The 13687-nt window shown below is 38.9% G+C and overlaps 1 long non-coding RNA gene across 2 annotated transcripts; it reads left to right on the top strand.

Annotated features, from left to right (window-relative positions):
- Positions 1-791: 791 nt before the first annotated feature.
- LOC135218351 (uncharacterized) lies at positions 792-12998 on the top strand. Of its 2 annotated transcripts, none has more exons than XR_010315302.1 (3): positions 792-1094; positions 8450-8560; positions 12679-12998. It is a non-coding gene; the product is annotated as an uncharacterized LOC135218351 (long non-coding RNA). The 2 variants fall into 2 exon arrangements; XR_010315301.1 differs by lacking the exon at positions 792-1094 and adding an exon at positions 7427-7530.
- The last annotated feature ends 689 nt before the right edge of the window (positions 12999-13687 follow it).

The raw sequence follows: 13687 nt of genomic DNA, 5'->3' as shown, positions 1-13687 counted from the left end.
CATTGCATAATACTGTATAACTTGTTTTTATCTCTATAGATTGTTCTAAGGCTTACATTTTAAATTGAATAGACAAGTTAGTTTTTGACCTTAACATTTTCAGACAATTATTATATACAAGGGAGACAAATACATCCCCTGTTTCTCTTTACAGTGAAATGGAGTCAAGTTTATTGATGCTTCAGCGCCCAGTATTTGGTTATTATTTGTAGTACTTCTAGGCTTTTTGTTAAAATTGAAATAATGGACAAAATAACTTCCTGGCAGAAAATGCATAGGCATTTACGGAAAATTAGAGATGTTTTATTGATACTTTTCAGAGAGCCAAATCTACACAAGGCTGGGGCACCTCTTACGTCACTCTTTATTCTTTCACTTTTCCTAACAATAGGCTTCAAGCATTATTATGATTATTATAAAGTTGTTAGTAAATACTAAAATAAAACTGCCTTCAGTAATTTATATTCCTTCAAATGTAGGAACAAGTAAGGTACTTAACTTTGTCACAGTATGTTGACATAATTACCACTAATCATATACAAAAATATTTTTTTGATAAATTATTAATAAAGGTTTTGTTTTAATCGACAGAAGCCAATGTTATAGAAGAAACGCCCCCCCCCCAAAAAAAAAAAAAAAAAAAAACTTCAAACAGTTAACATCAACATACGTCGTTTGTCCCGTGAATCGTCCAAGTTAATGCCAGGTGACTCCATGGTCCTTGATGGTGACGTCACAGCAACTGATTTCTCAGCCGCTGCATAAGAACCACTTCGTTTTCAAGTTGGGTTATGAAGTCGTGTTGTGCATAGTGTTGTTGCTGCGTGATTTGACGGAGTAACGAAGCGAGGACGATTCTGTGCTACTAGAGAAAAGTGAACTTCGTGAATTTAAGGACGATTTCGTGCTACTGGAGAAGAGTGAAGATAAACAAACAAAAGATTTCGTGCTACTGAAGAAGAGTGAAGATAAGAAAGATTTAGTGCTATTGGAGAAGAGTGTAGATGAAGATTTCGAACTATTCAAGGAGTGTAGATTAAGATTTAGTACTATTCAAGGAGTGAAGATAATTAATATTTCGTACTATTCAAGGAGTGAGGATAATTAAGATTTGGTACTCTTCAAGGGAGTGGGGATTAATTAAGATTTTGGTTTTTACTGCTTCAAGGAGTCGGGGATATTAGATTTTGGTACTCTTCAAGGATGTGGAGGATAATTAAGATTTGGCTTACTCTTTCAAGGAGTGGGGATAATTAAGATTTGGTAACTCTTCAAGGAGTGAGGATAATTAAGATTTGGTACTCTTCAAGGAGTGAGGATAATTAAGATTTGGTACTCTTCAAGGAGTGAGGATAATTAAGATTTGGTACTCTTCAAGGCGTGAAGATAATTAAGATTTGGTACACTTCAAGGCGTGAAGATAATTAAGATTTGGTACTCTTCAAGGCGTGAAGATAATTAAGATTTGGTACTCTTCAAGGCGTGAAGATAATTAAGATTGGTAGATCTAGTGTACCTATCCGCGGCGGCCCAGAGTATGGCAGTTGCGGTTTTTCTATGCAGTTTTACCCCCTGAACAAGAATATGAAGTAATATTTATTCGGACTACTCTAATTTACCTTTGAACTCTATCCTACGGTAAAGGGGATTCCCATTGGGAACCGGGGTTTTGGGTGGGACAAAACCCTAACTCTATCCTACGGTAGGGGGACCCCCCAGTGGGAACCGGGGTTTTGGTGGGGAGAAACCACTTGGGGGGAGATTTTGCCGTGTTATTGTGGTATTTCCCACATTTATCACTTTCAAAAACACGAAATACAGGCGGAAATAAGAGATAACAAAACTAGCGATAGTGGAGCCGTTCCACATCCATATTCGTCTACTACTACTACTACCACAACACTGAATCCTACTACGCATGCGCTAACTGTAAGGGAGCTTTTGGTGGCCTAAACTCAGACTGCTTAGTGAGGGAAACGAAATGGGGGGTTGACGGGCGGGAGGGATACATGTATTTAGCCAAACACGTTACAGTATGACCCCTACGTTGCTACCGGACTGAGTGAAGGATTGGGTGGTACAGGGTTCCCAGATTTGGCAGTTTCTCACCAAATTTGGCTTTTTTTCCTAATTTGGTGGGTAAAAATTCACTTTGGCTGGTTAGTGGTATTTTGGCTGGTTTTCAAATACTTTCTATTTGAGCTAAACACTGATCCCACGTTTGAGGAATAACTCCCCAGATTGGGAATTTTTGAAGGTTTTCAGGAAATCTGGGGAATTTGAATAGGTTTTCAGTAAAAACTTGGTAACATTTCAGCAAAATAGTAGATGAATTAAAATAAAAATCACACACACACCAGACGACCACAAAACAGGCCGCCGGATTCTCAGAGAACGAGCCTCATTTCAAAATTTCAATTCATTCTCGTTTTTTTTCCTGTATTCTTATATTAGTTTATATTATCTAACTAAAACTATGATGCCGCTATACAAGCATATATATGATAAAAAAAATATACATTTATAAAGATAAATATAACGCACATATATTTGCCGGTTATTTGGGTTGGTTTGGATTTCCATTTGGCGGGATTTTGGCTGGTTTCATGGTAGACTTTGGCTGGTTGGTAGTGGTGTCATCTGGGAACCCTGGCTGGTAACCATACGTTGAGTTACATAAAAGCATTTACCTAATTTGTTTATTAAACATGTTATGTGAATTCTAGTGTTTATTCCTTTTCATTTTTCCATAGTATTTGTATAATAACTGTTTTGAAATATCCCTACCTAATCATTTCACCATATATAACTTGAAATATTATGTTATAATTGAGGACACACCTAAAAATGCCTACGTGTTGATATAGAACTCAGTTTTAGGACGTTTCGATACCTACCTGTTACGTGAAATTGCACATTGCGTTGCATATTACATACACACTCCCTATCATTTATACACAAGTCAATCCCTCCCCTTTCCAGTATTCACGACTGGCTCTTTACGTTACACCATTTACAATGCATTTCTCACTGATACCAATATCTAGATTAAAGTTTGCCATTATTTTTATAAAACCTACATTTAAATATATTCCATTATACACTTTTACAGACATTACAATTTACACCTCCCTTCCAGTTTCCTTACTATTATGCAGTTATGTATGGTTACTTTTTACATTTTACACTTCCACACCCATCAAAGTTAGGTTTATATGTCATTTTACCTACTGGGGGCCGAATCCCATCCCCCGGTTAGGCAACATACCCTTAGGGTTAGTTTGTTATATGTTGGTTTACCTACTAATTTTACTTCCTTGAAGGGGGTTACCCGGTTAGGCTAGGTTGGTTAGTTCTTCAAGGGTGGATACCGGGGGGGCGGGGGGGGGGGTTTGTTTGGTTACCATTCCCTACTGGTTACCTACTAGGTTAGGTTTGGTTAGGTTACATTCCTTACTAGGTTAGGTTAGGCCTTTAAGGGGGGGTACGGGGGGCGAAGCCCCCATGGTCAGGCAATATTCCCTACTAGGTTAGGTTAGGTTAGGTTGGTTAGGTTACATTCCTTACTAGGTTAGGTTAGGCCTTTAAGGGGTTGGGGGGGTACGGGGGGGCGAAGCCCCCCTGGTCAGGCTTTCGCTGAACTTACGAAGTTGTTGCTCTTTTTTTTGTTATTACGTGCTTATTTACTGTTCTATTTTGATCATTTTTTTGTGCATGTTCCAGGTGGATATACCAACATTTTGTCAGACCGAATTTCTATTCAAGACTGTAGTTTCTCACCAATCACCAAATAACCTTCAGTACGAGGGGCCGAAAATTTCCGTTTTTCACATTTTTTTTTCATAAAATCATTAATTTTCCCTGTAGGATGATAAAAACTCACAGGGAATATGCATTATTATAGTGCTAATAATGCCTGAAAATTTCATTAGCCTGTCTTAATTAGTGTATTTTTGGCAAATATTTTTTTACGATTGGCACCCCCCAAAGTGGAGCCTACCCTTAAGGGGGGTACGGGGGGCGAAGCCCCCTGGTCAGGCAATATTCCCTACTAGGTTAGGTTAGGTTAGGTTGGTTAGGTTACATTCCTTACTAGGTTAGGTTAGGCCTTTAAGGGGGGGTACGGGGGCGAAGCCCCCCTGGTCAGGCAATATTCCCTACTAGGTTAGGTTAGGTTAGGTTGGTTAGGTTACATTCCTTACTAGGTTACGTTAGGCCTACTATTTCCCTACTAGGTTAGGTTAGGTTACGTTCCTTACTAGGTTTAGGTTAGGCCTTAAGGGGGGTAACGGGGGGGCGAAGCCCCCTTGTCAGGCAATATTCCCTACTAGTTAGTTAGGTTAGGTTGGTTAGGTTACATTCCTTACTAGGTTAGGTTAGGCCTTTAAGGGGGGTACGGGGGGGCGAAGCCCCCCTGGTCAGGCAATATTCCCTACTAGGTTAGGTTAGGTTGGTTAGGTTACATTCCTTACTAGGTTAGGTTAGGCCTTTAAGGGGGGGTACGGGGGGCGAAGCCCCCCTGGTCAGGCAATATTCCCTACTAGGTTAGGTTAGGTTAGGTTGGTTAGGTTACATTCCTTACTTGGTTAGGTTAGGCCTAGTATTTCCCTACTAGGTTAGGTTAGGTTACGTTCCTTACTAGGTTAGTTAGGCCTTTAGGGGGTACGGGGGGCCAAGCCCCCCTGGTCAGGCAAATGTTCCCGTACTAGGTTAGGTTAGGCCTTAAGGGGGGGTACGGGGGGCGAAGCCCCCCTGGTCATGGCAATATTCCCTACTAGGTTAGGTTAGGTTACATTCCTTACTAGGTTAGGTTAGGCCTTTAAGGGGGGTAGCGGGGGGGCAAATTCCCCTGGTCAGGCAACATTGCCTACTAGGTTAAGTTCCCTACTAGGTAAGGTTACATCCCCTGCTAGGTTAGGTTATGTTAGGTTGGTTTGGTTCTTTAAGGGGGGTTACCGCAGGCCCAACCCCACCCCTGGTCAGGCAACATCCCCTACAAGTTTAATTAGTTTTGTTATATGCTAACCTATGTTTAATTTGGTCTTTTGTATTTATTAAAACAACTATAGGCCCTATTACACATTTACCACCCAGGACTTAAATCCCACCCCCCCCTGGGCCCGTTATATATGTATTTGTATTATTTCATATTTTGAACCCATCCCACATTTACATTTAGTTCCTTAACTACCCATTTACTTTTATTACCCTTAACATTGCCAACTTATCTTGTTAAGTGCTTGTTCATTTACCTCAGCCCCACCCTGCCTCAACCAATAGCATCAAAGCATTTTTACTACTCCACCCCACCTCTCCTACCCTGTTTTCTACGGTCTGGCCTCCTGCCACCTCCTAACTGTAGAACTCCAACACTGTTGAATCTGCCGCCATGACATCCACTGCTGCATCTACTTCACGCTCGCCCCAGCCCCTCACCAGGAACTCTTTGCCAACTTCATGTAACAATTGTTACATGAGTTACAAAGATTTTTCTGCCTTTTACTCAGGTAATTATGATCGACTAATCGGTTTTTGCCAGGACCATGGCCTCCTGAGAAAGCAGGTCTTTTGCCCCCATTCAGTCGACTCCAAGATACGGGAGGAGAATGTATAACTTCGTCGGGTACTTGGCTGTTGCTTATTTCAAGCTGCATTTTGAGGAACCCAAGACCCGCCTCCACGCATTCTTAAAAGCAGCTGCTGCTGTGTACCCTCCACCCCTTTAAGGTAAGGTCCAAACATTATTCTTAATTATTATGTTTTAGGAAAGTGAGTGTTAGGCTTTCGCCGAAAGTTGCGTCAAGGTATGTTACTATTCAGTGGGGTGCTGCTAAGACAACTCGTACCTTCCACCTTACCCCGCCCACCCCCTGTGCGTTACACCCCCCCCCCCCCCCCCTTAGTGAACATATGGCTCCGTGGTGGTTGGTTGGGGAATTTAAACATGGCAGCTGTTTACATTGCCTTCACCGTAACGAATACTTGGTACCTTCCTATAGGACCGTTCTTCGGTGACTTAGACTATGGCAATTGACCTTTTTTCTATGTTATTTTAGTTGCTTTACAAGGTTGTAAGGAATATTTTGTTCGTTTGGTTGGAACTAAACTTTAATATACCTTTGAGTTTGGTGCGGCTATTATGTAACTTTCAAAGGTCAATTACTGCTTAGTTTACAGCTGCCCGAATGGATATTACTTTTAAATCTGTTTTTACCAGTAACTCAAATAACATAGGAATCAGTCAATTGCCATAGTCTAAGCCACCGCGGATTGCTTCTGTAGAAATACCTTAAGATTTGGTAATCTTCAAGGCGTGAAGATAATTAAGATTTGGCACTCTTCAAGGAGCGAAGATAATTAAGATTTGGCACTCTTCAAGGAGCGAAGATAATTAAGATTTGGCACTCTTCAAGGAGCGAAGATAATTAAGATTTGATACTCTTCGAGAAAGATTTGGTACTCTTCAAGGAGTGAAGAGGAGAAAGATTTGGTACTCTTCAAGGAGTGAAGAGGAGGAAGATTTGGTACTCTTCAAGGAGTGAAGAGGAGGAAGATTTGGTACTCTTCAAGGAGTGAAGAGGAGGAAGATTTGGTACTCTTCAAGGAGTGAAGAGGAGGAAGATTTGGTACTCTTCAAGGAGTGAAGAGGAGGAAGATTTGGTACTCGTCAAGAGTGAAGTAGGAGGAAGATTTGGGTACTCCTTCAAGGAGTGAAGAGAAGGAGATTTTGGTACGCTTCAAGGAGTGAAGAGGAATGAAGATGTGGTACTCTTCAAGGAGTGAAGGGAGGAAAGATTTGGTACTCTTCAAGGAGTGAAGAGGAGGAAGATTTGGTACTCTTCAAGGAGTGAAGAGGAGGAAGATTTGGTACTCTTCAAGGAGTGAAGAGGAGGAAGATTTGGTACTCTTCAAGGAGTGAAGAGGAGGAAGATTTTGGTTACTCTTTCAAGGAAGTGAAAGAGGAGGAAGATTTGGTACTCTCTCAAGAAGTGGGGGAAGAGGAGGAAGATTTGGTACTCTTCAAGGAGTGAAGAGGAGGAAGATTTGGGTACTCCTTCAAGGAGTGAAGAGGAAGGAACGATTTGGTACTCCTTCAAGGAGTGAAGAGGGAAGGAATTTGGTACTCTTCAGGAGTGAAGAGGAGGAAGATTTGGTACTCTTCAAAGGAGTTGGAAGAGAGGCAAGGATTTTTTTGTACTCTTTCAAGGAGTGGAAGAGGAGGAAGATTTGGTACTCTTCAAGGAGTGAAGAGGAGGAAGATTTGGTACTCTTCAAGGAGTGAAGAGGAGGAAGATTTGGTACTCTTCAAGGAGTGAAGAGGAGGAAGATTTGGTACTCTTCAAGGAGTGAAGAGGTAAAGATTTTGGTACTCTTCAAGGGAGTGAAGAGGAGGAAGATTTGTACTCTCAGGATGAAGAGGAGGAAGATATTTGGTACTCTTCAAGGAGTGAAGAGGAGGAAGATTTGGTACTCTTCAAGGAGTGAAGAGGAGGAAGATTTGGTACTCTTCAAGGAGTGAAGAGGAGGAAGGTATCGTGCTTCTTGAATAGGAAATAATTGTACTAATTTAAGACGGATGATTGTTTTTAAGGAATGGTGCATGTGTAGTCATGGGGACTCGCCCTGTCTCTGCAAAGGTCAAGTTTCCTTAAGATTGTTTAATATTTTATTTTCCATGAATTAAGTAATTTTAGTTTTTAGTTTATTTGCCAGATTTCATTGTTTTGGTAATTTAATTGTTTTTTCAGATACTTTTTTCAGATATATTGAACTCTCAACTTCGTAATTTTTAAAAAAGGGAATAAGCTTAAAAGTTTATACCTACTATAGACTTCGTTAATTTTAAGTAAATAAAGGGTAATTCTACAGAATAGTTCCGCATGGATTGCAAGGAACGTAACCGCGAATACGACATCCACTAGGGATTGGGGCGTAAAATGTATTTCTTCGTGTTTAGTACTGGCCCCCGGGGGTTAATTACAGTCGTCCGAAAAAATATTACTTAAAGTACTTGTTCAAGAGGTAAAACTGCATAGAAAAACCGCAACTGCCGTGGAATAATGCCCTAAATCTACCAAATAGTTTTAAAGTGGTTCATAACCGAATTTAAATTAACTTAATTGATCATCGTGGGCAACAACCATTACCATATTTTTTTACGCGAAACTCCCGTCCATTCTTTGAATCTAGGCTATAAACCTGTAATAGGACAAGGATAATTCACATCTTTACCAAAGTTTTGTTTTCAGGATAAAGGGATCTTTGATAGTCCAGAAATTTAGTATTCAAACTATAATTTACTTTGAAATTAAAATGTTAACACTACATTTTTAAGTGTCTTTCGTGTAAATATTTATATATCTACACTCTATAGATATGACTGGTTATGACTTAAGTAACCAAAGCAAATCCATGCATTGCTGAATTAACCATTTTAAACTACCTCCAGGGTTCGTGAAATCCAAAACAGGAAACCAAGATTGAAACCAAGATTGAAACCAAGATTGAAACCAAGATTGGTATATCTCAATCTTCACAAAAACGGACCTTCCCTACCAAGGTTAGGCGATATAAACTTGTTGAAGTGTTAATTTAATGTGTATTTAATGTTTGAGCTATCCTAATTTTTTTTCCTCCACCCCTCAGGGGCGGTGCCCCTGAAGGGGTGGAGGCCCCTCCCATGTCCTGTTCAATGGTTAATTGCATCCCCTGTCCCATAGGTCTTTGGACCTATGGGCAGGTGGATGCTTTGAACCCATGATCAGGTATGTGGGATGTTCAATAAATTTTTCCTTGAAGGTTGTAAGTGCACCAGTCTATTTTAGAAGTTTAACGTACTTTGAATAGGGTTTCAGAAGTTGAACGCACCTTGCCTAGGGTTTCAGAGGTTGAACGCACCGTGCCTAGAGGTTGAACGCAAATTTCGATAGTATTAATGTCCCGTGATAAGTTTTTAGTAGTTTTAATGTACTTTGACTAAGTTTTTAGTACTTTAAACACACCACTGTACCACTAACTTTTTTGACATGCCTTGAATTTTATAGATTTTTATTTGTTCTTGGAGTTTTGACGTTCCCGTGACTGGCTTTTCTGTAAGGAGTTTTGACATTCTCGTGACTGATTTTTCTGTAAGAATTTTTGACGTTCTCGTGACTAACTTTTCTGTAAGGAGTTTTGACGTTCTCGTGACTGACTTTTCTGTAAGGAGTTTTGATGTTCCCGTGACTGGTTTCTTTTCTTTAAGGTTTTTTGACGTTCCCGTGACTGGCTTTCTTTTCTGTAAGGAGTTTTGACGTTCCCGTGACTGGCGTTCTTTTCTGTAAGGAGTTTTGACATTCCCGTGACTGGCTTTCTTTTCTGTAAGGAGTTTTGACGTTCCTGTGACTTTTCTGTAAGGAGTTTTGACGTTCCTGTGACTTTTCTGTAAGGAGTTTTGACGTTCCTGTGACTTTTCTGTAAGGAGTTTTGACGTTCCCGTGACTTTTCTGTAGGGAGTTTGACGTTCCCGTGACTGGCTTTCTTTTCTGTAAGTAGTTTTGACGTTCCCGTGACTAGCTTTCTATTCTGTAAGGAGTTTTGACGTTCCCGTGCCTGGCTGTCTATTCTGTAAGGAGTTTTGACGTTCCCGTGACTGGCTTTTTCTGTAAGGAGTTTTGACGTTCCTGTGACTGGCTTTTTTGTAAGGATTTTTGATGTTCCCGTGACTGGCTTTTTTGTAAGGAGTTTTGACGTGCCCGTGACTGGCTTTTTTGTAAGGAGTTTTGACGTGCCCGTGACTGGCTTTTGAGTTTTGACGTTCTCGTGACTGGCTTTTTTGTAAGGAGTTTTGACGTTCCTGTGACTGGCTTTTCTGTAAAGAGTTTTGATGTTCCCGTGACTGCTTTTCTGTAAACAGTTTTGACGTTCCTGTGACTGGTTTTTTTTCTGTAAGGAATTTTGACTTTCCCGTGACTGGCTTTTCTGTAAGGAGTTTTGACGTTCCCATAACTGGCTTTTCAGTAAGGAGTTTTGACGTTCCCGTGACTGACTTTTCTGTGTTTTGACGTGCCAAGACTTTTAATATTTTTTGGTTTTGACGTCCCTTGACTTTTAATATTTTTTTTACTTTTGACGTGCCTTTTATGATTGTTTTTATTTACTTATTATTTTATTTTTGACGTGCCCTTGACTTAGATTTTGTTAAAGGTGTTTTGACATACTTTGATTTTTTTAAGAGTTTAGACGTGCTGTGACTTAATTTCAGAACATTTTACGTGCCTTTACTTCATATTTCAAGTTTTATTTTTTCCGGGTGTTTGACTTTTAATATGATTTTTGTTAAGTTTTGATGTACATTGTATTAAGAATTTTAAAGTTTCGAAGTTATTATTTCAAGATTTAAAATTTTTTAATCTTTATTCATTTTTTTACACCTGCCTTCACTTAAGATTTTAGTTTTGATGTGGCTTGACTTTTAATAATTGAGTCTTGACGTGACTTAAGAATTTAATTTAGACGTTTTGACGTGCCCTTTAAAGTTTTGACCTTCCTTGACTATTTTTTTTTTTATTTTTTAATTTTGACCTGCATTGAAGAGTGAGTTTTGACGTGCCTTTACTCAAGTTTTGAGTTTTGACGTGCTTTACTTAGTTTTGACGAGCCTTTGCTTGGAGATTTTTTTTTTTTTTGCCTTGGGTTGAACCTCTTGAGTCTTGATTTGGGTTGAACCTTTTTTGAGTTTTGACTTGCCTTGGGTTGAACCTTTTTTGAGTTTTGACTTGCCTTGGGTTGAACTTTTTTTTTTTTTTTTGACTTGCCTTGATTTGGAACCTTTTTTGAGGGGTTTTGGGACTTTTGTTGCCTTGGGTTTTTTTGATTTTGAACTTTATTTTTTTGAGTTTTGACTTGCCTTGGGTTGTACATTTTTTGAGTTTTGACTTGCCTTGGGTTGTACATTTTTTGAGTTTTGACTTGCCTTGGGTAAAACTTTTTACTTTTGCCTTTTGTTTTTTAGAACCTTATTTTTGATTTTGATCTTTGCCTTGGGTTAAAACCTTATTTGAGTTTTGACTTGCCTTGGGTAGAACCTTATTTGAGTTTTGACTTGCCTTGGGTAGAACCTTATTTGAGTTTTGACTTGCCTTGGGTAGAACCTTTTTTGAGTTTTGACTTGCCTTGGGTAGAACCTTTTTTGAGTTTTGACTTGCCTTGGGTAGAACCTTTTGAGTTTTGTACCTTGCCTTTGGGTTTGAAACCTTTTTTGAGTTTTGACCTGCCTTGGGTAGAACCTTTTTTGAGTTTTGACCTGCCTTGGGTTGAACATTTTTTGAGTTTTGACCTGCCTTGGGTTGAACATTTTTTGAGTTTTGACCTGCCTTGGGTTGAACATTTTTTGAGTTTTGACCTGCCTTGGGTTGAACATTTTTTGAGTTTTGACCTGCCTTGGGTTGAACCTTTTTTGAGTTTTGACTTGCCTTGGGTAGAACCTTTTTTGACTTTTGACTTGCCCTGGGTAGAACCTTTTTGACTTTTGACTTGCCCTGGGTAGAATCTTTTTTGACTTTTGACTTGCCCTGGGTAGAATCTTTTTTGACTTTTGACTTGCCCTGGGTAGAACCTTTTTTTGACTTTTGACTTGCCTTGGGTTGAACCTTTTTTGAGTTTTGACTTGCTTTGGCTCTTGAAATTGTTTTTTTGTTTTGACGTGCCTTGGCTCTTTGAGTTTTGACGCGCCTCGGCTAGAAGATTTTTGAGTTTTGACGCGCCTCGGCTAGAAGATTTTTTATTTTTGAGCTTTGATGTGCCTTGGCTTGTAGATTTTTTATTTTTGAGCTTTGACGTGCCTTGGCTTGTAGATTTTCTTCAAGTTTTGACGTGCCTTGGCTAGAAGATTTTTTAGTTTTGATGTGCCTCGACTTTTCAAGATTTTTTTTTTTTTTCTCATCCCTCGACTTTAGGATATTAAATGTTGACGTACTAGTGGTATGGTTAAACTATTTTAATAATAAATTCTTTAGAAATTAACGTGAATGCTTATATTCAGCTCAGTGTTTTTCCAGATTTTAAGTATGCAGTTTGGATCCACCGTTAAAAATATTTAGACTTTTAACTTGACCTTCTAAATATTGGTTAGTTTTAATTTAGATGAATTGCCCATTATTTCTTGATATATTAATATCTCAAGTTCAGCAGTGATTTTGCTTTAATTTGCAATTGAATTTACGGAAAGGATGTTAACTTTTAAAATTTATTATAGATAAACACTAAATTAATTCGATAATTCCTTGCTATCTTATTGCTTAAATCTTTAGTAACTTTTAATATTTATTTCAGATAAAAATTTTAATTTTTTTTTCTAATTCATTGCTATTGTATTGCTTAAATCATTATTAATTTTAAATTAAGCCTTAATTTTCATACGTTAATATTTTTTCTAACCTAGATCATTTATTTTTTCAAAAGTCCGTATGAAGCTTGTAACTTTAGTGATAACAATGCCAATAACGCAACGAACGGCCTTTGTTTTTATGTATAGACATCCCATGCATAACATTACCTTCTATATACAATAAATCTATACTAATGATGAAAACTTATGCCCGTAATGTTAGGCCATAAATCACTCTCAAAGACTTAAGTTCATATTATATTGTCCATTAACTGGAAAGCACTGGTAAACTGACCTTTGTAATTTTGCAGGCACCTCGGGCGTCTTGATGTTTGATACGGTTTAAATCAACTCGCTTCCGGCTACCCTTGGTCCCTTGGTGTTCTAGGCAACTTTTGACTTAAAAGCCTCTGACCAGCAAATTTAAGTGGTGGCCTGTGGATAGTTTGTATAGGAGAAATTTGGATTTATTGTGGATGGTTTTTGTAGGAGAAATTTGGATCTCTTGTGGATGGTTTGTGTAGGAGAAATTTGGATCTCTTGTGATGGTTTGTGTAGGAGAAATTTGGATCTCTTGTGAATGGTTTGTGTAGGAGAAATTTGGATCTCTTGTGAATGGCTTGTGTAGGAGAAACTTTGGATCTCGTGTGAATGCTTGTGTAGGGAAAATTTGGACCTCTTGAAATTTGCTTGTGTAGGAAAGGAAATTTGGACCCTCTTGTGAATGGCTTGTGTAGGAGAAATTTGACCTTGTGAATGGTTTGTGTAGGAGAAATTTGGACCTCTTGTGAATGGCTTGTGTAGGAGAAATTTGGACCTCTTGTGAATGGCTTGTGTAGGAGAAATTTGGACCTCTTGTGAATCTTTGTGTAAGGGGAAATTTGGATCTCTTGTGAATTGGTTTGTAGGGGAAATTTGGATCTCTTGTGAATGGTTTGTGTAGGAGAAATTTGGATCTCTTGTGAATGGTTTGTGTAGGGGAAATTTGGATCTCTTGTGAATGGTTTGTGTAGGGGAAATTTGGATCTCTTGTGAATGGTTTGTGTAGGGGAAATTTGGATCTCTTGTGAATGGTTTGTGTAGGGGAAATTTGGATCTCTTGTGAATGGTTTGTGTAGGAGAAATTTGGATCTCTTGTGAGTGGTTTGTGTAGGAGAAATTTGGATCTCTTGTGAGTGGTTTGTGTAGGAGAAATTTGGATCTCTTGTGAGTGGTTTGTGTAGGAGAAATTTTGGGATCTCTTTTGAGTGTTTGTGGGGGTAGGAGAAATTTGGATCTCTGTTGAGTGGTATTGTGTAGGAGGAATTTTGGATCTATTGT

The sequence above is a fragment of the Macrobrachium nipponense genome, chromosome 9, assembly GCF_015104395.2.
Source record: "Macrobrachium nipponense isolate FS-2020 chromosome 9, ASM1510439v2, whole genome shotgun sequence".
Lineage (NCBI taxonomy): Eukaryota > Metazoa > Arthropoda > Malacostraca > Decapoda > Palaemonidae > Macrobrachium > Macrobrachium nipponense.
This window is presented reverse-complemented; position numbering and strand designations above follow the sequence as displayed.